At 40.7% G+C, this 21222-nt stretch overlaps 1 long non-coding RNA gene across 1 annotated transcript in view; it reads left to right on the forward strand.

Annotated features, from left to right (window-relative positions):
- The window catches only part of LOC102158757, a 21459-nt gene extending 993 nt beyond the window's left edge, over positions 1–20466 (forward strand). Inside the window, exons 2-3 of the long non-coding RNA XR_001307128.2 lie at positions 7772–7871; positions 16351–20466. This is a non-coding gene — a long non-coding RNA (uncharacterized LOC102158757). The remainder of the gene's footprint in view (positions 1–7771; positions 7872–16350) is intronic.

Consider the following 21222-nt stretch of genomic DNA (forward strand, 5'->3'; position numbering starts at 1 on the left):
TATGTGGATTCAATGAGATATAAGGTATGTGTAACTTTAACCAAAGTACTTTTCCACGACTCTCTCAAGGTATTATCTATATATACATGCAAACAAGAACTACAGTAATTGGCCAATAATAACTAATAAGTGATTGGAGCCCAGGCATAACTCTTAAGGCAGATTTCATTTCTGAGCAGCTGAACTGGAAGTTGGTCTAGGTCTGCTGGACTTTAAAGCTGAAACTTTTAACCCCCAGGAAACTCATAATGTTTCCCAGCTCTCTGTTAGGCATCTACCTGTGCACAGCAGTGGGGGGGACCAGAAATGCAAAGCATAATCCCTGAAGATTTACAGTTAAATGGTAGAGAGAAACAAGTTCACATTAACCACTTCAGAAAAGTAGAAAATTAGTATCTCTCATTATTAGAGTTGAACTGTGGGCACGTAGCTCAGTAGCTCTGCATATTCTTTCACAGAATCTGGTGGAATATGTTTGAAACAAAATCAACTTGGCTTTTTTTTTTTTTTTTTGGAGGTGCTGCATAAGAGCTCACATCAAACTTATGCCTATAGGGAGGTTTTTGTTTCTTTGCCCTTTGCTAATCATCTGTTGCTGTGTTTTTCTCAGAAAGAAGTTGGGTTAATTCAAAAGCACCCTATATCTATAAAGTGGAATGCTAATAAAAGCAAAACTGCAGGTTCATAAAAAATAATATTATCTGAAGCTATTATTGAGGGTTATTGACCAGGCAGAGCACTAAGCATTTTACAGGTATTAATTCATTTAATCCTGATAACAATAATGTATGCACTATTATTATTATACTCATGAGGGAACTGTAATATATAGGGCAATAGACAGGTCCCTATACAAATAGTTTGGAATACATGCAGCAGAAGAAATTATCCTTCCATCTAGAGTTCAAGTATAAAAGAGACATATAATGTATCTGATCAGCTATAGAAAGTCACCCCAGGAGGAAAAATAGCTTCCCTGCCAGGCCTTGTATGTAATCAGCCTGAATTTTTTACATATCTAAAAAAAGGAATTTTCAAGAAGAAAAACAAAAAAGTTCCAAGACACAGAAATAATATATCCACTATTTCTGTCGGTGGCAATAAACCTAGAAATAAAAATAAATAAATAAAACTTGCACAAATATCCCCAACTCCTTGAAAAAAAGTTTTTTTAAATCTGTCCTCCAGACTCTCTTTGATCAGAAAGAAAACCAGCTATACTGAAGAACATTAATAAAATGTTTAGCATTAATATTAATAATTATTAACATTTATAAAAATAAAACCCCTACCTATCAAAACGGGGGAAATGACAAATTCTATACTTAGAAAATTTGATTCAGGAAAATTCATAGCTTTAATTCAAATCAACAAATATTTATAAAATCTCTGTTGTTAGAAACCTATTGGAGCTCCCATCGTGGCTCAGCGGAAACAAATCTGACTAGTATCCATGAGGATGCAGGTTCAATCCATGAGGCTTTGCTCAATTGGTTAAGGATCCAGCATTGCCATGAGCTGTGGTGTAGGTCGCAGATGCTGCTCAGACCTGGCATTGCTGTGGCTGTGATGTGTGTAGGCCAGTGGCTACAGCTCCGATTCTACCCCTAGCCTGGGAACCTCCATATGCCACAAGTGCAGCCCTAAAAAAAAGTCAGTTTGAGTTGACTTCCTCTCATTTGGGATGAAAGAGGTTTTAGGGAATAGAGGAACCCTTTTCTCTTGGAACACTTTCTTCCTGTGTTCCATCCAGCCATGGCCTGGAGTTAGGTGAAAACAGGGAGGAGGTGAGTGTTAGGAGGGAACGTCACAGCTGTAGCTATAAAGGAGGGAGGACCTGAACATTTCCATCTATGGCTATGGGGAAACAAGAATAGTTCCTGCATTCCTGGGTGGGTCCTGTGCCTGGCTGGAGCAACCTCTTGGTGTAGGGCATTTATATATACATGGGTAGAAGACATGCATGAAAATTACCTATTTCTTCTCTTGTTACAAGTATCTCAAACACCCAAGGTTGTGTTTAAAGGAATTTTAAGGCCAAGTTGTGTTTTCTATGTTCAAGTTCCATGAAATCCTCCTATATCCTTTCCATAAGCCTTCTTCACATCTTTTGAATGAGTTTCTTTTCCTTGTAATCAATCCCTGACTGTCATAGAAGTATATCCCTATCCCCTGGAGGAAATGTTTTCTATGCTTGAACTAATATCAACCATGATATTAACTACATATTCTTATCAAGGAAGGAGGCAGAAAACTTTGCACAAATCATTAAAATAACTGAGCCTCAGCTTCTTCACCTGCAATATGACATTGACCTACAAAAATCCAAACAGTATTGTTGTGGTACAAAAACAGATATTTAGATCAAGGGAACAGGATAGAAAGCTCAGAAATAAACTGATACACTTACAGTCACTTAATCTACGGCAAAGGAGGCAAGAATATGCAATGGAGAAAAGAGAGTCTCTTCAATAACAGATGCTGGGGAAACTGGACAGCTACATATAGAAGAATGAAATTAGAATATTCTCTAAAATCATACACAAAAATAAACTCAAAATGGATTAAAACCCTAAATGTAATACCAGATACAGAAACTAGAGGAAAGCATAGGCAGAACACTCTGACATAAATCACGGCAATTTTTTTTGGATCCATTTCCTAGAGTAATGGAAATAAAAACAAAATTAAATAAATTGTTTGCAGCAACATGGATGGAACTAGAGTTTCTCATGCTAAGTGAAATGAGAAATAGACAAATACCATATGGTGTCACTTACATGTGTAATCTAACATATGGCACAAAGGAACCCATCTACAGAAAATAAACAAACTCATGGATGCTGAGAACAGATTTGTGGTTGCCAAGAAGGGGGGGAGGGAGTGGGATGGCCTGGGAGTTTGAGGTTAGCAGATGCAAACTATTGCATTTGGAGTGGATAAGCTATGAGGTCCTGCTACATAGTACAGGGAACTATATCCAGTCACTGGTGATGGAACATGATGGAAGATAATATGAGTAAAAGAATGTATATATGTGTATAACTGGGTCACTTTGATGTACAGCAGAAATTGACAGAACATTGTAAGTAAACAATAATAAAAAATTTTAAAAATAAGTTTGTCTTATCCACCTTCAAAAAGAAAATAAATGGGAATTAAATAAGTTTAAAAGCTTTTGCACAGCAAATGAAAACATAAATAAAATGAAAATACAACCTACAGAATAGGACAAAATATTTGCAAACAATACTATCAACAAGGGATTAATTTCCAAAATATACAAAAAGCTCATACAGCTCCATATTTTAAAAAACTTAACAGCCCAATCAAAAAATGGGCAGAAGACCTGAAGAGACATTTCTCCAAAGAAGACATACAGATGGCCAACAGGCACATGAAAGATGCTCAATATTGTTTATTATTAGAAGTATACAAACCAGTACAGTCAGAATGGCCATCATTAAAAAGTCTACAAATAACAAATGCTGTAGAGGGTGTGGAGAAAAAGGAACTCTCCTACACTGTTGGTGGGAATGTAAATTGGTGCAGCCATCATGGGGAGCAGTATGAAGATTCCTTAAAAGACTAAAAATAGGAATTGCCTTGTGATTCACTGGGTTAAGAATCACATGTTGTCACTGCTGTGGCTCAACAGTTTGATCCCTGGCCCTGGAAATTCCACATGCTGTGGGCACAGCTAAAAAAATAAGTTAATTAAATAAAATAAAGTCATTTTAAAAAAAAACTAAAAACAGTTACCATGTGATCCTACAGTCCCAATCCTGGGCATGTATCTGGGGAAAATTCAGAAAGATACATGCACCCCATAGCAGCACTATTTACAATAGCCGGGACATGGAAACAACCTAAATGTCCATTGACACAAGAATGAATAAAGAAGATGTGGTACATATATAAATGGAATATTACTCGGGCATGAAAAAACAATAAAATAATGCCATCTGCAGCAACATGGATGGACCTAGAGATTATCATATTAAGTGAAATAAGTCAGAGAAAGACAAATACCATATGATATCACTTATACGTGAAATCTAAAAAATGATACAAATGAACTTATTTACAAAGCCAAAGTAGACTCACAAACTATTGAGTCTGTGAATACAATCTTATGGTTACAAAAGGAGATTGTGAGGGGTGGGAGAGATAAATTAGAATTTGGGGATCAACCTATACACACTACTACATGTGAAATAAACAACAAGGACCTACTGTATAGCACAGGGATCTATACTCAGTATCTTGTAATAATCTATAATGGAAGAGTCTGAAAAAGAATATATGTATACTGAATCACTTTGCTCTACACCTGAAATTAACACAACATTGTAAATGAACCATCTTTCGATTTAAAATTTTAAAAAAGTTTTCAATTTAAAAAAAATTTTTAAGTGTATCTTCTTTGTAGGGTTGTTATAAGTAATCAAGACAGTGGCTGCAGAGGCTGGCACGGATTTTGATACTGACGGGCACACAGAAATGGCAGCAGGGGTTGGGGAAGAACCCTAGGATGAGAACACAAGTCAGAGTGTAGAGCAGAGGTCTCCAGATCTCACATACCTCCACATTATAGGAGGCATTTAAAAATACAGACTTCAAGCCCTATCCTGAAACTATGAAATCAGAATCTTTGGGGGTGAGGATCTAGGAATGCAATTTCTGGATGATATCCCACAGCTAATCTAAGACCAGTCTGACGCTTGCTTAAGACCCCCCAGGAAAGAAGAGGGAGCAAGCTTTGTTTGAGAAGAGAGCAGGTCAGAGACACAAGCAATTAAGATTCGGTGGGTGAAATACTGAATTGTCTATGGTATTTATTTCTGTTACTTCTTGTGCTTTACTCTTTTGTGCTGTCTGCTCTATTGTTTAAATCTTATGCTAATATTTTAAAAATACGCTTTTAAGAAAATTGAGGGCAGGAGTTCCCATCGTGGCTCAGTGGTTAACGAATCTGACTAGGAACCATGAGGTTGCGGGTTCGATCCCTGGCCTTTCTTAGTGGGTTAAAGATCTGGCGCTGCCGTGAGCTGTGGTGTAGGTTGCAGACTCGGCTCAGATCCTGCGTTGCTGTGGCTGTGGCGTAGGCCGGGGGCTACAGCTCCGATTAGACCCCTAACCTGGGAACCTCCATATGACACAGGTGTGGCCCTAAAAAGACAAAAGACAAAAAAAAAAAAATCCAGTCTGAAACTTTATAGTAAAACTTTGCTAATCTCTGCTTTAAAACATATTTCACCAATCTAGGTTTAAGATTTAAAAATTTAAAGAGAGGAGTTCCTATCGTGGCACAGTGGAAACAAATCTGACAAGGAACCATGAGGTTGCGGATTCGGTCTCTGGCCTCGCTCAGGGTTAAGGATCTGGTGTTGCCGTGTAAGTCGCAGATGCTGCTTGGATCTGGCATTGCTGTGGCTGTGATGTAGGCCAGCAACTATAGCTCTGATTAGACCCCTAGCTTGGGAACCTCCATATGCCGCAGGTGAGGTCCTGAAAAGACAAAAGACACACACACACACACACACACACACACAAAACCTGCTAAAAAAAATTAAAAATAAAATTTAAAGAGAGAAATTCAGTCTTGATACTCATCTGAGATTCCTTGTTTCCTTGAATCATGAATATCAAGCAGATGGGGAGGTGAAACCCCTTGATAAGGAAAAAAGTATAAGCAAATTCAATTGGACCAAGACCTTTGACTTAATAAGGTCAGTTACTCCTCCTGAGAATGTACTTTGTTCAAGGGAAGAGCACATTTGTAAATATTCCAGGGAAGAGAACATTGTATTACATTCGAATAAACAAAAGCACAAACTGATTGTGACATGTTTGCCTTTGACAAAGCTGATGTTTCTGGTTTCCCATTTCTCCTCTTAACTGTATTGTTTCCAGGGCCTCTTCTGTATCAGAAATACTTATAAAATATTTACATTCGCAGTCTGACTAGTCTTTATCTCCTTCCCCCCTTTTCTCTCACAGAATGAGAGCCCTTAATTTTCAGCTGGGCTCATCATAGTCCAGAGTAGCAGATGTTTGCCAGGCCCTCTGATAGCTAGAGCTCTGTGTGGACTTGGATCCTGCTAATCAGATGTGCCTGTGAGAGGTCTGCGGTGTAGAAGCCATGCTGTTATTGCTTCTGCAGGTCTAGGCAGCTTTCTGTCTCCCATTGCCCTGCCCCTGTTCAAGGTTGCTTTGGTCCTGGTGATTCCCCACTAGCTATAGGAACATCTGCCTTGGTGGCCCCACACTGCATTGATGGTTGTACTGTCCTCAAAGGATTCCTTCAGCCTCTCACTGATTCTCTAAGCCATAACAAAACCTGTACCAAATCCTTTTGATTAAACTAGTTAAAATGGATTCTGTTCTCTGCAAAGGAGCAATACAAAGCTTGGAATTGAGAAATGAGGTGATGCCCTGAAGGATATTAATGTATGTTTTCTTGATTTAGCAGTCCAATAAGCAGGTGACGAGGACAAGCCACAGTTGTCCCTCCTTATCCACTGATTCTGCATCTGCTACTTCAACCATAGAACCCAAGGATACTGAGGGCCGACTTTTTCTTTGCTAAGGAAAGGACTGAGGATCTGAAACTGTAGCAGACTCTCACCTGTGTCAGAAAATCTCAAATATTTGTGAGCCTGATAATTTGGTGTCTCCCAATGTTGGAAAAGTCCACTGTGTCTGTACCTCTACACTAAGGCAATAATAAGTGTTTGCTCTGAAGGAGTATGGTGGCCCCGGCTATTACAAACACCTCCCTGAAGTACTCTGGGCTAGACAAGAAGAATCAACCCAGCAACACAGATCAGATTAAGAGTGTCGCCTTACCATTCAAGGCCCTTATTTTAGGGCATTATGGAAGCTGTATTAGTTTGCTAGGCCACTGTACAAAGTACTATGAACTGGGTGGCTTAAACAACACAAAATTTATCGTCTTAGAGTTCTAGAGGCTAGACATTTGAGATCAAGGTGCAGCAGGGTGGTTTCTTCTGAGAGCTGAGAGGAAAATCTGTTCCATGACTCTCTTCTGGCTTCTAGTGGTTTACTAGCAACTGCAGGCATTCCTTGGCTTGTGGCTGCATCTCCTTGAGCTCTGCCTTTATCTTCACATGGCATTCTCCCTGTGTGCATGACTGTCCACTCTTCCTCCTTTTATAACGACATCAGTCAGATTGGGTTAGGGCTTACATTAATGACCTTATTTCAACTTGATTACTTCTGTAAAGATTCTGCCTCCAGGAGCTGCTGTCGTGGCTCAGAGGTTAACAAATCTGATAAGTATCCATGAGGACGCAGGTTCGATCCCTGGCCTCACTCAGTAGTTTAAGGATCGGGCATTGTTGTCAGCTGTGGTGTAGGTTGCAGATACAGCTCAGATCCTGTGTTGCTGTGGCTATGGCGTAGGCCAGCAGCTACAGCTCCGGTTCGATCCCTAGCCTGGGACCCTCCATATGCCATGGGTGCAGTGCTAAAAAGCAAAAAAAAAAGAAGATTCGGCCTCCAAATAAGGTCACATTCTGAGGTACTGGGAGAGTTAAGAATCAAAACATCTTTTTTGGTGGGGAGGCCCAATTCAGCCCACGAACACCACAGATAGGTTGAAAAGAGCCTGTGAAGATCATAGCAAGTAATAATTAAAGCCAGATCTGAAAGTGTGTGTGTGTGTTTTTCTGTATTTCTGTGTCTGTGTGTCTGTGTGGGCATGGAGAATAACTCACCAGTCACTTCCTGGATCTCCTGTCCACAGGTAGCCACATCTGAGCCTGATAGAGAGAACTTTGCGTTGACGTCCTGGCCTGTGAGCTGCGTTTAGTCTCTGGATGGGACTTTGAAGTCATACTCCTCAGGTAGAGTCTGAATTATCCTCTCTTTGGGGAAAGGGGTGCTTGCAGATCCCAGAGGTGGAAGTGGTGGTCTGTGGCAGACTGCTAGATGTCCTCCAACAGCTGTTCTTTCCCTTTTTTTTAGTCTATGGCAGTAGAAAATCTAATTTTTTATCTGGACGCAAGATCAGTCCAAATAAAGACTGTATTTCTGAGCCTCCCATGCAGCTGCAGCTTTGGTTATGAGTTAGTTTCTGCCAGTCAGCTGCTCTCTTGGAATATTTAAAAGGCAAAAGCTAGGAGGGGCAACGTGAAAGTCTCTTGCTTGCCTGCAATGGCTTCTCTACCAGGGAGGCTTTCCTGGTTGTGATAGAGGCAATGTAGTTTTAGAACTGGTGACTATAGCGTCAGCTTCCCAAATGGATAAGCGCCTTCCTGAACGCAGAAGAGACAGTAGGTCCCTAGGGGCCTAGTTTTATGTGTGACTCTCAGATTTGTTTTTGAGAGCTCAAACTATAACCTACTTTATCAGTCTTCCCTACAGTTTTATATGGCATAAGACTCCATAGAAAATTCCTTCTCTATTTAAACTAGGAGAGAGATTAGATTTACTGTCACTGAGTTTGTCCAATGAGAACTGGAATTTTTTTTTTCAATTTATGGATGTTGCTGGATGAAGAAACAAAGGCTTAGAGACAGTAGTGAGCTGGTAAACCAGCTGTCTAGTGGGGGAAATTGCCCCATTTGTAGCATTTGACACCATCTATGGTAACTACTCTTACCATGGATGATTCCAAGTCTCCAAAATTTAAAAAATTGTAGGCAAAATTCCTGAAAGTGTAGCAACTGGAGTTTACAAACTGGCTCCTGTTCTAACACACCACTGCTTACAGAATGTAACTTTCCCAAGGTATCAAGTCAGTAAGTATTTAATAAAAAGATCGAAAATAGAATGACATTTATTCTACCTAAAAAACTATTGTACCTTATCAAGAGAGTTTTGGGCTCTCAGCATAACACTAAATATTTACATCACGTGGTATAAATGCTTTCAATGAGTTTACTTCAGAGATTTAGTTAATGAATGTTGAGGCAGTAGTGGAGGAGTTCGTAGTATTTTAAAAGCTTTAGGGAGGATGTGGGTAAATGGTCATTACCGTTATTATTACATGCACATGACATAAACAGAGATTTGAACAGCTTAAGACCATCAAAGTTGCAGACAGGACTTAAGAAATAAGGGAAATATAATTAATAAATTTAAAGGTGGTGCTTCTTGACTCCATTGAAACTTAGTTTGCGGTTGAGATAGTAAAACAACTGACCTGCTAGAAAATTCCTGAAGACCACAGAGTGAATTGAAACTGGGCTTTCTTCAAGCACATTTAGATGATCATAGTATTGCTTCTGTTAAGGAAGTGATAAAGAAACTGTTTGGCTGGGTGGCGGGGGGTGGGGGGGGAGTGTTGTGAGGAAATTTGATGCTTAGTCTAATTAGTTAAGACCTGGCCATTGATGGAGCCTCCGAGAACAGTGAAGCCAGGCATCTATTCTTTACCTCACTGTTGCTGGGACAACCTGGCCAAGACAAAAAGTAAGTGTTCAGAAGAAACCTTAAAATAAGATGACAGATCTTATTTTTGGAATTTGAGCAAAAAGCTAAATAATACTAAAATAACAGGTAAATTTTGCAAATGCACACAATAATGAACATTTCATAGATCTTAGCATTCTAAAACTATAAGGCGAGAATGGTAGGAAAGAGAAGTACAAAGGACAAGAAGTGGGTAAAGAAAGATGTGATTGTGAGGCTCAGACATGGACCTTCTCCTTGTATTGAACAAACCAACCCACCAAGCCACCGCCCTGAGCCCGGTCTCCCATGGCCCCACTGGGCTGTGTTCTCTCTGGGCTTTATGGACAGGAAGGCTTGGTGAGTTCTCCTTCTCTAGTCAGGTGACCAAACAGGTTTTGCTTTCGTTTTTTGTTTTTTATTTTTTTGCTTTTTAGAAGGTGTATGGAATTTCCCAGGCTAAGGGTCAAATCAGAGCTACAACTGCTGGGCTAAGCCACAGCCACAGCAACACTGGATCCGAGCCTCGTCTGTGACCTACACCACAGCTCATGGCAATGCCAGATCCTTAACCCACTGAGCGAGGCCAGGGATCAAACCTCAGCCTAATGATTCCTAGTCCGATTCGTTTCTGCTGAGCCACGACAGGAACTCCAGGTTTTGCTTTCGCACAAGTAAAACTATAGTAAGATTAGAGGTAATTCTCAAATCTGCTGTTTCTTTATATGGAAACAATATAATTCAAAAGGACAAACCATTTTGAGACTGAGAATTCCCTCGAAAGTAAGGTGGAGTTATATGAATCCTGTTCTTCCTCAGATATAATTGCTTTGAAAGCGTTTCTCCTGGTTTCCTTTTATGAAGAAAACTTTATTGAGTAATTAGAAAATATTACCACTTGACAAGTGAGAACAAACGCTAAGAAAATAGATACTTCAAGATAAGCGTGAAGACACAATTTTATCTAAAAATGCTACTTCTTCATAGATGGAAATTAATGTTAATTTCCGCCTCAGTCACAAGTGTGATAGTCTTTTGTTTTCACATTTCTTCAACCCCTTCTGACATCTTCCTCTGTCACCACCACAGCCTCATGTTAATAGTATTATATTGGAATCCTAATGGTATGGAACACATTTCCCCACTTCTACTCTTTCTCAGCCCAAATCTATCCTCTACTAAGTAGTTCCTGACTAATTTTCCTAAATCACTGCTTTTATGAGGCAGTATTTTTCCACAAACTAATGATCCATGTGTGATTTATTAAAGCATTATGGAAATTTGTCCCAAATTAGAAAGAGCCAAGTTGTGCCACAATAGAGGATTATTAAATCTGATTCAGTATATCAATAAAATGTTATGCAGTCATTAAGAACATGTTATAGAAAACATTATCGACCTGAAGAAAATATGTGTTGGAGTTCCTGTGTGGTGCAACAGCATGGGTAGTGCCTCTGCAGCGCCAGGATGCAGGTTCAATCCCTGGCCTTGTACATTGGGTTGAAGGATCCAGCATTGCTGCAGCTGCAGCAAGGTCGCAACTGCAGTGCAGATCTGATCCCTGGCCCAGAAACTCCATATGCCGTAGGGCAACCAAAAATGAAAAGAAAAGAAAAAATATTTGCACACTGTTGAGTATAAAGAAAAGCATGAAACAAGCCACCTAGCAATATTTACAGATTCTATGAAAAGAAGTAACCACTCTGATTCAGAACTTTTGCTTCTTGGAATTTATCTGAGAAAATACTAAAGAATGGGTGCAAAAATTCCAAGTTCATCTTCATCCAAGAATTGTTTTTAATTGCACAAAAATTATAAACAACCTACAAGTCCAAAAATATGGGGTTGAATTTCTGTGTGCAATCAAGCTAGAGTAACAAAGTATGTTCTCTGACCACAGTGAAATTAAATTAGAAATCAATAACAGAAAGTTATCTGGACAAGCATTTAATTCTTAAATACTTGGAAATTAAATGACATACTTTAAAATAACTCATGAGGAGTTCCCGTTGTGGCTCAGCACATTGAGACCCGACTAATATGCACAAGGATGTGAGTTCAATCCCTGGCCTTGCTCATTGGGTTAAGGAGAATTGCTTCAGTTTGCAGTTTAGGTCAAAGATGCAGATTGGATCCCGTGTTGCTGCGGCTGTGGTGTAGGCTGGCAACTATGACTCTGATTTGACCCGTAGCCTGGGAACTTCCATATGCAGCAGGTGCAGCTGTAAAAAGAAAAACAAACAAACCAAAAATATTCATGAGCTAAAAACGAAATCTAAAGCAAAATTAGGAAAAAATTTAACTGAATAAAAGTGAAAACATAGCATATGAAAATTTATGGTATACAGCTAAAGCAGTAATATTACCTAAAGCAGGAATATAGGTGGAATATTTTTCCCTTATACCTATATTAAAAAATACCTATAATACAAAAGAAGATCTTGAGTGAATGGCATCAGCTTCCAACTTAAGAAGCAACAAACAAAAAAAAGTCCAAGTCTTTTAGATACAAACTACCAGGCTTATTCAAGAAGAAATAGATAACCTGAGGAGCCCTATATGAAGATACTGAATTTGAAGTTTTAAACCTTCCCACAAAGAAAATTCCATTCTTAGATGCCTTCACTGATGATTCCTACCAGCCATTTAGGGGAGAAAGAATATTTCAACACAAACTCTTCCAGAAAATCGAAGAGTTCTCAACTCGTTCTATGAGGTCAGTACTCTGATCCTGAAATCAGAAAAAGATACTATAAGAAAACTACAGGACAATATCCCTCATGAACATAGAGACAATTCTTAAAAAATTTTGACAAGTCAAATCTAACACTATCAAAAGATAACACAACCTGACTGAGAGGGGTCTGTCTCAGGAATGAAAAGAGCGTTAACATTTGAAAAACAATTCAAATCAGTGTAACTTACCATGTCAACAGACTCAAAAAGGAAAACGATGTTATCTTCTCAATAGATGAAGAAAAAGCATTTGACAAATAACCAACTTTGATCCTGGAAAAACTCTCAGCAAACTAGGAATAGAAGGAGTAGCCTCAGCCTGATAAAGGGCACCTATGAAAACTGTAGTGCTAACATCATAATGTGAAAGATGAAATTCTTCTGCTAGGGTGTGGAGACATGCAAGGATGTCCACTCTCATTGCATCTACTTGACAATGTACTGGAGGTTTTCTCCAGTCCAGCCAGGCAAGAAAGAGAAATAAAAGACATCCAGACTGGAGATGAAGAAGTGAAATTGTCTTTAATCACAGATAACATGATCATCTATATAGAAAATCCCATATATATCAACATATTTATTAGAGCTAATAAGTTTGGCAAGATTGGAAGATGTGAAATCAATACACTAGCAATAAACAGCTGGAAATTGAAATTAAAATAAAATACCATTTATGATCACATAAGAACATGAACTACTTAGCAATAAATATAACGAGAAAATGGGTAAGACCTGTGCACTGCAAACTACAAAATATAGTGAGAGAAATTAACTCCTACATAAAGACAAATGCTGTATTTATGGATAAGTATGGAGAAAATATCAGTTCTCCCCAATTTGATCTATAGATAAAATACAATCTTAATTAAAACCTCTGCAGGGGCGTTCTCTTTTGGCCTAGTGGGTTAAGGATCCAGTGTTGTTCCTGCTGTGGTGTGGGTTTGGACCCTGGCTCTGGAACTTTAACATGCCGCAAGTGCGGCAAAAAAAAAACAAAAAAACAAAAATAAAAACTCAGCATGCTAACTTGTAGATGTTGACAGCTAATTCTAAAATTCAGGTGGGAATGCAAAGAACATCAAATAGCCAAGACTAACTTTGAAAAAGAAGAAAAAAGTTGACTAATTTTACCACCTGACTTCAGGTCTTAGTATAAAGTTACATTGATCTTTTGTAATATTAGAATTAAGAAAGACAAATAGATCAATAGAATAGAATAGCAACTATAGCAATAGACTCACACATATATGTTTAATTGATTTTCAAGAAAGAGGCAAAGGCAATTTAAAAACATGATGCTAATTGAGTAAACTATTTTGTAACCATTAAATTTTGCTGTAAAACGCATGTCAACAGGAGTTCCCATCGTGGCTCAGTGGTTAAAGAATCCAACTAGGAACCATGGAGTTGAGGGTTCAATCCCTGGCCTCGCTCAGCAGGTTAAGGATCTTAGTATAAAGGTACATTGATCGTTTTATTTATTTATTTTTTTGCCACACTTGTGGCATGTTAAAGTGCCATGAGCCGTGGTGTAAGTTGCAGACGTGGCTCGGTCCCACGTTGCTGTGGCACTGGCATAGGCTGGTGGCTACAGCTCCGATTCCACCCCTAGCCTGGGAACCTCCATATGCCACAGGTACAGCCCTAGAAAAGACCAAAAACAAAAAACAAAAAAACACATGTCAACATAGCAAAGTAATCATGATGTATTAAAAGAAAACTGTAGGGTCTAAAACAGTGTGTAAATTATTATTCTATTTTTGAATAGAATCTATATTTTTTCTAGAAGGATACATAGATACATACATGCATGCACACATAATAAAAGCGATTGCTGAAGTTCCTGTTGTGGCTCAGTGAAAACAAACCCGACTAGTACCCATGAGGATGCGAGTTTGATCCCTGGCCCCACTCTTTGGGTTAAGGATCCAGTGTTGCTGTGAGCTGCAGTGTAGGTCGTAGACACAGCTCCGATGTGGTGTTGCTCTGGCTGTGGTGTAGGCCTGCAGCTATAGCTCTGATTCCACCCCTGGCCTGGGAACTTCCATGTGCTACGGGTGCAGCTGTAAATAATAAATAAATAAATAAAAAGTGATTGTTAATAGCAGGAACTTGGAGGGAGTCCCCTGGTGCTCTAGCAGTTAAGTGTCCCACATATCACTGCTGTGGCTCGGGTTCAATCCCTGGCCTGGCAACTTCAGCATACCACAGGTGTGGCCAAAAAAAAAATAGTAAGAACTTGTAACTGCTTATAATTTTAACTTTACTTTCATTGTTTATGCTTCTATTTTATTTATTTATAATAGATATTCACTGCAATAAAAGATAAAATGAAAATATCGGAGTTCCCATCGTGGCTTGGTGGAAACAAATCTGACCAGTATCCATGAGGACACAGGTTCAATCCCTGGCCTCGCTCAGTGGACTAAGGATCTGGCATTAGCGTAAGCTGTGGTGTAGGTCGCAGACACGGCTAGGATCTGGCATTGCTGTGGCTTGAGTAGGCCAGCATTTGCAGCTCCAATTCGACCCTTAGCCTGGGAACCTCCATGTGCCACAGGTGCCCTAAAAAGACAAAAAGACAAAAAAAAAGAAAATATTAAAATACTATCACATTATCATGTGAAGTGTAATAACATTGTTGTTTGGGAAAAATGTGGTGTGTGTAACGTAAAGATTGAAAATATATTCCAAGTAATACAAAGAGGTGGAGTTCCACACGGTCTTTTATCTTTGTCCTTCTTTGTTTGCAAACTTTCAACACTGGGCATATCTTGATTTTGAAAAATTATAAAGCAGATTAATGTAATTTTTTTAATGCTTAGTAATTCTCTATAACTACCCCACTAAGATCTAAATTCTTAATCCGATGTTAAGATCCTCTATGAACAATATGACCCCAAACTAACCTTTCTGATTTTCCTCTCTTCCCCCATGAGTCCAGTTCTCTACTTCATTTACCTGGTTCTGTTCACAGCACCCACCCTCCCTCCCTTCGCGCACTGCACTGTTACCTTTGCTTGCTGTCCCTTCTTACTCAGGCCATGCGTCCTTCTCCTCCTTATTAGAGCTAATAAGTTCGGCAGTGTTGGAAGATGTGAAATCAACACACTAGCAACAACCAAGTGGAAATTAAAATTAAAATACCATTTATGATCACATTTCTATTTCATACCAAAGTTTGAAGTCAAGTTCAAGTCTCTGAATTCTTGTGGCACTTCTGTCTTTCCCATGTGTTTGAAACTCCACCACATTCTAGTTACTGGATAAGCAAGCGTTAGGTTAGTGGGGAGAGTTTTTGATGCCACAGTCCTAACGTACATACTTACCTTATGCTAAGGAGAATTAAGATTCTGGAGCTTGACTGTTAGGTTTTAAATTCCCGTCGTGGGCAGTGGTTAACAATCGACTAGAACATGAGTTGGGTTCGGTCCTGCCTTGCTCAGTGGTTAAGGATCTGAGTTGCCGTGAGCTGTGGTGTAGGTCGCAGACGCGCTCAGATCCGCATTGCTGTGGCTCTGGCTGGTGGCTACAGCTCTGATTCGACCCTAGCTGGGAACTCCATATGCCAGGAGCAGAAAAAACAAAACAACAAAAAAAAAAAAAATAAATAAATAAATAAATAAATAAATCCTGGCTTTACCTGTTAATAAGTGGTTGATCTTGGGGCAAATTATCACATTTTTTAATCTCAGTTTTCTTTTAAAAATCATATACAAGAGGACATACCTTGTCGTGAGGTAAATGAGTAGTACTTTAAACTATTAGAATATTGCCTGGAATGTGGCAAACACTCAACGATGTCAGCTATGTTATTACAATTATTACTACTATTGTCATCACAACCCTTCAGACCAAGACTTAGTCACATACATCCTGTTGGTAAACCCAGAAGTTTAAGGGCTCAGAAAGCATTCTGAAATAACTCCTATATTTTACTTTCCAATATCTTGTCCCCTTAATCTAATATTACTCATATGCTGTCTGTCCATAAGCCATTTTTAGGCAGCAAATAAAGTTAGAATTTAGAGCTGATGGAAAATTAAATGTCCAAGTGCAATGCCCAGTTTTGCCCACAAGGTGGCAATAAAACACCATCTATGATTTTTAAATCACCTAGGAGAAACTCATAATTTAGCTATTCCATATTTCACCTTTACTGACACAATTGCTAATTTCTCCCTTCTCACCTAGGGACAAAGGCGAGAGAGGGAACCAGGAGTCGGAACTCTTCCTCTTCGAGACCACGGGGCGTGGTCAGAGGGACTTCCTAGCTTGGCTGCATATCCTGACAAGAAGCCTGCAAAGGTCGTGTTCTATAAGAAGCACTGTTCATCTAACCCATGCACTCTGGATATGAAAAACTCTGATTTTTCCACTACTTGCTGCCAAAAAAATAGGTGGAAGCTTCTTTACCTGCAGGCTTCCTCTGGCTAATTGTTCCATGAGTGGCAGCAATGCTGTGGTCTGACATGAGAGAGCACAGGCGTCCAGCAGTGAGGATGGAGGCAGAAATGAGGTTTAATTTTACTTTTTAATCTTTTTAGGGCCACACCTGTCACATATGGTTCCCAGGCTAGGGTTCACATCGGAGCTGTAGCCGCTGGCCTACACCACAGCCACAGCTCAGGCACACAGGACCCGAGCCTCATCTTTGACCTTCACCACAGCTCACGGCGACACCAGATCCTTAACCCACTGAGCGAGGCCAGGAATCGAACCTGCATCCTCATGGATGCATCACATTCGTTTCTGCTGAGCCACAACAGGAACTCCCAGAAATAAGGTTTAATGCTGAGGAGGTTGTCGGTGACTCATCTAAGCAGCCTGCACAAGTTCAAGGGAAGGCTTGTGTCCCTGGGGGTCAGTGCTCTAATGATTTGCAAATACAAAATTCTCAGTCTCTGTATCTGCAAGTCCTAAACATTCAAATTTGAAACATAGGGTTGTCCACTGTATTTAAAGTTTTTGAGTATATTCTCCCCCAAGTGGCTACCACCAGCCATTTCTTGCCAAGGAACAGCTCCTCTCTGCACTTAGAGATAATGCCTGAGAGCCTCAGGCCACTGCCCCTGCCGCCGCTGTGGAGTGCAGAGAGAACAGAATTCCCTTCTCCTTTTGTTAGGGGAGGGAGGGGGACCTTCCAGATCCAGGTCAAGTCTCTAACTGGTCTAAACCTAGACCCCCGCTCCTGCAAACCTACAAATGTTCTCTACAGATGCCACTTCTCAGAACAAGTAAGTCATTATGTGTTAAAACTGCAAAACATCAAATTTACCATTTTAGCCTTTTTAAAGTACACAATTCGGTGGCATTTAGTACATTCACAACTTGTGCCACTGTCATCATTACTCATTTCCAGAAGTTTTTTTATCATCCAAACAGAACATTTGTGCACATTACACAAAAACTTCCCATCACCTCCTCCCTCAGGGGAATACTTTTAAACACTTTTGGTGCCAACACAATCTGTAGCTGTTTTTACACCTCTTTTACAGGCTTTTGTTATTTTATTTATTTAAAAACACTTATTAGGCAACCATACGGGGTGAACTCAGGTAAATTCCTGGAGGAACTTGCAGTGAAGGAACTTGCAATGAGCTAAGACAGAGACACAGATAGATGATAACACACAGTGTGATAAATGCTACAATAGAGAAAGGAAAGAAGAGAACTGGCTAGAGATCTAGTGTTTATGGAACACAAACTGTCAGATTGCAACAAGTGCTTCTGCATTTCATTTCCCTTCATAATAGCCCTGTAAAGTAATTACTGTTAACCCACTTTGTGGATAAGGAAGCTCAAATCTAGAATGGTCTAGCAAGTTGCCTACACATTCAGTAGCGGGTGCAAGCCCTAAGCAGACAAGTGCCAAACCAGGCTGGGTGATTAGCCAGCTTCATGCATGTAGGTTTGTGCTCACAGTTCCCTGGACCTTAGTTTTCTTGTGTAAAATGGCAGAACTACACTAGTAGACCTCTTAGGGCCTTTACATCAGGAAGCTGAAGAAGACTGAGTGGACATGGATCATTCGAGTTGCAGATCTGAAGAAACCGAAGAGAATTCCGCACCTTTGGACTCAGCCTGAGAGGGCCACTGAACTGAGACCCCTTTAGCTGGATGGGTGGGGCTTTGGGACCACAGAAGTGAGACTTCTAAATCAGTTTGGGACTCAAGAACTGCTTAACATGGAGTTCCCACTGTGGCTCAACGGTAATGAACCCAACTAGTACCCATGAGGACAGGGTTTCATCCCTGGCCTCACTCAGTGGGTTAAGGATCCGTCATTGCCACAAGCTGTGGTGTAGGTCACAGACATGGCTCCTATCCTGCATTGCTGTGCATTGGCCAGCAGCTGCAGCTCTGATTCAATCCCTGGCCTGGGAATCTCTACATGCCATGGGTGTAGCAGCTAAAAAAAATGACAAAAGGAAAAAAAAGAACTGCCAAACAGAGGGGGTTGGACTTGGTCTGATACATTTTGCTGAGTTACTAATTTGCGTTCTCTGCCTCAATTTCCTGTTTTCTTTGCTCCATACTCAGACATCCAAACTACCTTCCGCCCCAGGATAAGCCTGTGGCAGGGAGGCTTGTATTCAAACCTACCCACCTAGAGATTATATGGAGGGAGCAGAGGGAAATACGATCAGGAGGGGACTGAAATGTAGGTCTTAGATAAGATTCCTCCAGGCTGGGAGGGAGACAGTCAAAGGTATTGGGTGGGATTCTCAGAAGTTTACTTAACTGTGTCCTGGCACTGCTGATGGGGTGGAGGTAGAAAACCCTCAGACAAACCAGGTGGGGTGTCGGCAGAGCACCATAGCCTCACATCAGTAGCAAATATGGGTAGATCTCCCCAAATACATAACAGAATATGATGCTTTCAGGCCCGGATCAATGCTGTGCTCTCTGCCTGGAGAGGTCGTCCTTTCTTATCTACCTGTTGACTTTCTATGTCAAAGCAAAACTGCACCAAAGTTAAACAGGCAAGGAAGCCCTAATTCAAAGCTATTGCAAGAAGGGATCGGACTCAGAACCAAGTCTGAACTCAACTCCACTGAAACAAAGAGGATTTTTAAGAGCCAGACAAGCTGGAAGAGTACTCAGGATCATTAGGGGGATGTGCCCACACACTGAGTAACTCCTGAGTTTGTAAAGGATTTTTCCTGTGATGAAAGGTGGTGTTTGCCAGGTGGTGCCATGGAAGTTAGGCTCCTCCCTCCCACAGTGACTGGGTATGGGGGTGCCATACTCCTTGATGAAAAGGAATGACTCCCAGGTCCTTGAGAAAGACAGTCTTGGGGTGTAAAACTGGCAAGGGGCTGAGGCTCTTCAGAAGGTTTACATCTCAAAGGGCATAGATCCTGCTGTAGAGCCCTGGGAACTGTATCTCGTCACTTATGATGGAGCATGATAATGTGAGAAAAAGAATGTATATATGTATGTGTGACTGGGTCACCTTGCTGTACAGTAGCAAACTGACAGAACACTGTAAACCAGCTATGATGGGAAAAATAAAAATCATTTAAAAATAAATACATTTTTTAAAAGGGCAGAGAACAATTTGCAAGTTTTCTAGAATAATTGCTCTAAGAAAAGGTAGGTCAGGGTCTAGAATCAGAAGCAAGACTTTTAAAGGTTAATCAAGCTGAGGGAAACCTTAAGGCCAATCTTGGCCATTTATTTTTAAACTCCACTTTTCTATCCCTGAAAATACGACATATCTCCTGATTCTCTTTCTTTCCTCCTATCCCTAAATTTTACTTCAGAATCTATAGAAATTCTGATTCTTGTTCATGTATCCATTGCCAATATATGGAAATGAACTGCAAGTATCCATTTATATATTTGAGGTGCTTGAAGCAGGAACAATATTTTATTCCATCACTTAGTACCGTGTTGATCACATGGTTGTGATAGGGCTGGAATAGGCGCAGGTGGTTGTAGAAGTCCTAATAGGGGATCACAGATAAAGAGGGAAACCTGGGAGATGCTGGGAGACCACTGCAAGTTCAAGAAAGCCATCAGAACAAGGCAGTTTTGCGTGACTAGTGGAGTTGTAAGAATTGGAGTTCCCGTCATGGCTCAGTGGTTAACGAATCCGACTAGGGACCATGAGGTTGCAGGTTCCATCCCTAGCCTTGCTCAGTGGGTTAAAGATCTGGTATTGCCCTGAGTTGTGGTGTAGGTCACAGACGCAGCTCGGATCTGGCATTGCTGTGGCACTCGCGTAGGCCAGCGGCTGCAGCTACGATTTGACCCCTAGCCTGGGAACCTCCATATACCGAGAATGCGGCCCTAGAAAAGACAAAAGAGACCAAAAAAAAAAAAAAAAAAAAAGAATTTCCTCAGGTCGTTGGATGGGGGTGGGATGAGGCCTGCGTTCAGATTCAGACCAAGGGCAAGAGTTTGAGGACCAACTGCCCTTCAGCTGATTTGAATACACACCTTACGGGATACTAAGGAGGAGCTACTATTCCCAGAAAGGAAGAGGCGGGCCTTTCCGACCCCCAGCCCCCTTGGATAATAAAACTGTGGCCCAACGGATCCTGCAGGCAGAGCTTCTTTGCCTGCCTGCTTGCATCTCTCACAAGTGTTCTATCCCAGTAAATCTGTTTCTTGCCTATCACTTTGTTTCTTGCTGAATTCCTTCTGTGTGGAGGCATAAAGAAACTGAACCCCAGTGAGTCCAGACCCAGGGTAATTCTAATTTAAAACTGTGGGGGAGTTCCCATTGTGGCGCAGTGGTTAACGAATCTGACTAGGAACCATGAGGTTGCAGGTTCGATCCCTGGCCTTGCTCAGTGGGTGGTTGCAGGTTCAATCCCTGGCCTTGCTCAGTGGGTGGTTGCAGGTTCGATCCCTGGCCTCGCTCAGTGGGTTAAGGATCTGGCATTGCCATGGGCTGTGGTATAGTTCGCAGATGCGGCTCAGATCCCGCGTTGCTGTGGCTCTGGTGTAGGCTGGTGGCCACAGCTCCAATTGGACCCCTAACCTGCAACCTCCATGTGCCATGGGAGCGGCCCTAGAAAAGACCAAAAACTAACAAACAAAAACACAAAAAAA

The sequence above is a fragment of the Sus scrofa genome, chromosome 2 (assembly GCF_000003025.6).
Source record: "Sus scrofa isolate TJ Tabasco breed Duroc chromosome 2, Sscrofa11.1, whole genome shotgun sequence".
Lineage (NCBI taxonomy): Eukaryota > Metazoa > Chordata > Mammalia > Artiodactyla > Suidae > Sus > Sus scrofa.